We start from the raw sequence: 5,574 nt of genomic DNA, 5'->3' as shown, positions 1-5,574 counted from the left end.
GAAAGAATTCCCAATGCAAAGACACTTCGCCGGGAGAATTCCAATTTTATTGCAAAAAGCTATGTGCTTATATAGAACTAAAGGGGAGACGGTAGGGCTTAGATAAATGGCAGGCCACCCGTTTATTGGCAAGTTCTTCCAGATATGAGTTCCCGTGCCCAGGCATTAGTTCTCATTGGGGCTAAGGTTCCCCGCCAGTGAGGTTTGAAATTGGCGCCGGTGGGAGAGTTCACAAGGGTGGGAACTTTTAGCGCCACTGCAGAGAAGAAGAAGGTAGGAAGGAGAAGTCCTTAGGCACCATGTTGGGGTTTTTTCTCTGGTGTACGGCTGCCGTTTATACTTTTCCCAACAGTTTCTACCTATTGTTAACAGTCAGCTGAGTCTCCGGGAGTCCTCGGGAACTTCACAGCAGCTTCTCAGTTCTGCTAGTGCCATTTGCGCTAGGATGGGTCCAGGCCTTGCTTGACCATGTGGCTTCCCTCGGAAGCATCAGGGATGTCTCCCTTGTTGATGACCCTCCTCTTCACAGCAAATGCACTGATTGGCTTTCTGTCCTCCACTGGTCTCATTAATCTCCCTGATCAGGAGGTTATGTGGCCTAGAGTTGCAGAGCCCTTTGAAGAAGTCCCCTATTCCCTGATTCAGACTGACTCAGAGGGCAAGAGCCAAATTTTTAATTTTAAAACTTAATCTTAAACATCTAGCAAATAAGTTAACAGCCTTATATTAAGAGCACTGATCTTTAATGTCTATCTCTCTATCCTGTAGGTGATAACTTCTTGTCTTAAATTAACCCAGGTTGTGAGTTCTTAAATCAGTACCTCTGCAAAACATTAACAGGCAATCTTAAATCATTTATAAGAAACTATAAAATAAAATTATCAAGAGTAAAAACATTTAGTTCATATAATAGCTACCTTGAATTTTGGTGGAGTATATTCCCTGTTTGAGATCCTGGCAATCGTGACAAAAACCAACTTTTGGACACAACTTTAAATGTACTGAAATCTAGCCTACTTCTTTCATAGTCACTTTCACATGCAGTGAGATGGGACATAGAGCCTTATCTCAAGTAAGGTGGGGCTCTTCATAAATCTTAAATACTATAGTTCTGAAGCTGATCTTTGGTTTTTAGACATCATTTTACAAAGCCTACATAAATTGTTGCTCAAGTTCACATGAATATTAGCTAACACAACATAATATCACATCTAAAACATGAATTAAAGAAAGGCTGAAAGCTTTTAACCTTTTGTAGAAAAGTAGCAAAGTACTTTTGTGTTTTGTAACAAAACCTTTACATAGATTAGGCTCTCATTAACTTAAAAATACATTTAAATTGTATCTCAGTGTAAAAAGTAACATGGAACTTTACATAACTTATTGATAATAAGTACAGTTATAGAATACAAATGATAAATAAATTTCCAACATGTTTTTCTTTTAAGCCTAAAATTACCATATAACTTTAGAACACCAGCTTGATATAATGCTCTTTCTAAAGCTTCTACCTTACAGACTTGTACACCTGGAAGATATGAACACCAATTACATTGATGTTTTTATATTAACCAAGTTTAGCTTTTAAAGAAATAACATAGCACAATTTTCTAAAACAACAGCACTTGTTTAACCAGCTGTTTAATTTCCTTAAGATTACTTGCTCAAAAACTTACACAGACCTTCTTTATAATCATTTACTTAAACCCTCTTAATTACTTAATCATATAGACTCTTATCCAGAAATCTAGAACCTTTTAGTTTCTCCTTTTTTATCCGTTAACCTCCTTCTGTTCACATTTTGAAACAATACTTGTAAATTTTTGAATTTAAGCAGATTTAACATTTTATTAAGGCCTTTTGAACACCTAGAGAAACTTATAAGCTTAATTTTAAAGACATCTTTACTTTCATCTGTTTACCCAATTTAAATTGAGCCATTTGAATCACGTGAATCAAAGATATTTGGATCCATTTTTAATTTTTTATGAGCGCTCCTCATATATCTATCAATTGTCATCACTGCATGATATATGGACATACACACACACACAGACATACCGACATACAACATGTAACACAAGTGTAACACATAACACAAAAGGCCTTGCAGCCTTCTCAGGTGAAATCTCATTGCAATGTTTAAAAAACCTCCAGTTGATCAAAAATAGAACTTATCAGAAAAACATTAGCTTGTCTGTAGAATAAAAATCATGAGCTCAAAAAAAACATAGAATCTAAGAAAAGGCAAAAGTCCTAGAAAAAATTGACCAGCCAGTAATTAGTAAATGCCATACAATTTACTCTTTGGTTTAATCTAGTTTGAGTTCAGGTAAAAGACACCTTTAATTTTTTTTTTTCCTTGGGCCTCAGATCTGTCTCCTACTGAGTGCTCCAGGCTTCTTCTATTTTCATATCAACTTAAGTCCTGGCTGAGGTCTGGAAGAAACTGGGAAAACTGGAATTTTGAGCAGAAACTTCACGTCTAAGGCATTTTAACCATAAGTCACAATTTTCAGGTTTGGATGTTGAAAATTATGATACAAGTTTAAGATACAATTCACAAAATTTCACATCTTTGTACCTTCCTACACTAGAAAAACTTGCTCACACAAAACTGAAAATAGGATCTTAATAATATAAAAGCTACCACAGAAGAAATTTCTTCGGGATCATTAAGCCACTTTCTTTGTTCTTAAGTTCCTAAAGTAGTATTAAGTTACATTAAATAGCCTGAAAAATTTTAAAAGAGAACCACACACTACCATGTATATCCAAAATTAAGCTTTAGTTACTGGAAATGTAAGAGTTAATAGAAAGGATGTTATATATCTTGTAGCCTGTAAAACTGAAATTTACCTAATTTCATGACTAGATATAACAGAGGGAAAGGAACATTAATCCTTCACCCATCTTCCTTTGTCTTACTAGCAGTCAACATTTCAGAGCCATAATATGCTGATGCTGGTGTTCAGGTTTTACAACAGATGCATGTTCAGTTGACCAGACTTAAGGGAGCTCTTGGACTCATAATTCTTGGTTATAATTTTTAAAATTTCATTTAATTTCATTCATCCCTTCTACAGTTATAGCCTCAGTGGCTATATCTCAGAATATTCAACAGGCAAATTTTCTTAATGATTTGGCTCAAAATATTTTCAAAGTCCTCAATAATCATAAATATTAATGAAAATATTGAAACTAATTTAAAAGCCTTAGAAACTTGTATCATAAATATCGATTAAAGAGCTTTCCTCTAGCATGTTTAAGGAAAGGTTTAAATGCCATCTGACTATAAAGGTCTCTGTTACTGTAGCCAAATATAATGCTTCCCAATGGTATTGGCAAAAGGTTAAATCATCAAATGGGCATTTGGCATAGCAAATAATAATAGCCTGGATCTTATGGAGTTACATCACAACATCTAGGATATTCAAAAAAGCAAAATTGATCTTATGGATTCTACCTCTCTAACTGGAAATTCTCAAGAATGGAATGGCTTTAACCCTGGAAACATGCTGAAACACTTTGCATGGTATATTATTGGAATGAGATGTTTGCTACTAGTTCTTTTTTGTATTGTGATAATAGGTTGTCTCTCCCTCAGAACAAGGTTCTGGGAACTTGAAATAATGACTCATCATTTTCTATTGCAAAGTAAAAAGAGGGAGTATGCAGGGTGCCACCCATGAATTACTTGAGTGTCTTCTCGGTATGGAGCCATGGAGATTTAGGTCTAACATTGAGAACTATCCACAGCTCCCCAGAGTGCACTGGGTTGCCCAAGGCACATGAACCTATCTCTGCTCTACTAGGGAGACCCCTCTTGTAGCTTTGGAATTGGGCATAACCCATTGGGAACTGCAAAGCCCACCTCTTCCTTATTTGGCAAAGAACATTCCATGGAAAACCTTTGATATTTCCTGTTATAAATAAAGCAAATATGGGCTCTATTTTGCTCTTTTGAGTGTGGCAGATTCATCCCTAAAATCGGCTAGCCCATCCTGCCTCCACTCTTAAAATTACTTTCTGTATCCTGTGGGGGCTTTTTCTGCTTTACCATTCTTAGCTTTTATTTTTCAGCCAGACCATTCCACCAAGAGGAACTCTATTTTTACCACCTGCAGTTTTGAATTCATGATTTTTTTACCTCAGCCACCCGAGTCACTGGGATTATAGACCTGAACCACTGGGGTGGTCTCTTGATTGCTATTTTTATATAGCACTTTTTATTGTTATCCCATCTTTGTTTTCGAATCTAAAGTGAATATGACGTAGACAGTAGAATAATTTTGTTTTGTTCTAGGTCTTATACCCAAGGGTGTAACACTGGGCTACATCCTCAGCCACTCTTTTAATTTTTTATATTTTATTTTCAGACAGTGTTACACTACATTGCTGATGCCAGCACCAAACTTGTGATACCCAAGCCTCAGTCTCACAAGTAGCTTAGTGATAGCATTGCGCTACTGTGCCCAGATGATGATAACTTAGACAGGCTCTCCATAAGTCACTGAGTTTGACCTCCAACTTGCAGTCCTCTTACCTCAGCCTCCTGAGTTTTTAGAGTCACGGAGGTGTGCTGCATGCCCAACTTTATCAATATACTTTCTAAAATTGGAACAAATTGGATCTATTTGCAGAAAAATGTAATAGTAATGAACAAAATGCTTCTTCTATGTTGCCACTTGTTTTCTACCTACATGTTTTTGGTACATCAATTTTCCCGTTATTGCCTGTTAATGATTCATTTTTCTTGTGTGCCATTTTCATTTTATTTTCTTCTTTTGGCACATGTTTTAGTTTTTCCTTAGTGATTTTTCGGGGAGCTCTAACATCTTACATTCATTGACAATCAGTTTTTATTCATGCCAAATTAGTTTCAATAGTATTGAACAGTTTTGCTAATCTTAGAGATTTGTCCCTCTGTCCTAGTTTTTACCTTTGTCATAGACTATAACTTCATGCATTGTGTGTCTTCTATGGCTTGGATATCATTTGTCCCCAAACAAGCTTAGGATTTGGACACTTGATCACCATTATGGTAGCAGTGAGGCAGGTGAACCTTTCGAATGTGCTGTCTACTGGGCGTTAATTCAGTCATTGGGGACACCACCCTCAGGAGGAATGGACTTCAGTCTCTTGGAATGAGTTTTTGAGAAAATGAGTTGTTATGAAAAACCAAGACTGCCCCTCTCTGCTGTGTGGCTCATATTGGTCCATATGATTTTTCTTCTTCCACATGTCCCCACTCTGATGACAGCCACCATGCTGGAATGGAGCAAATTGGATACTCCCCAGAAGCCAAGTGGATGGGATCCCTTTATCTTGGACTCTCAGACACAAAAAATTCTGATCTAAATGACTTTCTAATCACAAACTACTCAGCCTTAGGTATTTTCTGACAGAAATGAAAAATGGAGTCTTATAGTCATTAAGCTTCAATGTTTGGTTGTGTTATTTTTGTGTTTTAAGTGTTAGTTTTGCACTCACATTTATTTATTTTAATTTTATTTTTTAAAATACACAACAGCAGAATGCTTTGCAATTCTTATTACACATATAGAGTATAAT

Source organism: Spermophilus citellus (assembly GCF_964194105.1).
Source record: "Spermophilus citellus genome assembly, contig: SCAFFOLD_219, whole genome shotgun sequence".
Classification (NCBI taxonomy): Eukaryota; Metazoa; Chordata; class Mammalia; order Rodentia; family Sciuridae; genus Spermophilus; species Spermophilus citellus.
Note: the sequence above shows the minus strand (reverse complement) of the source record.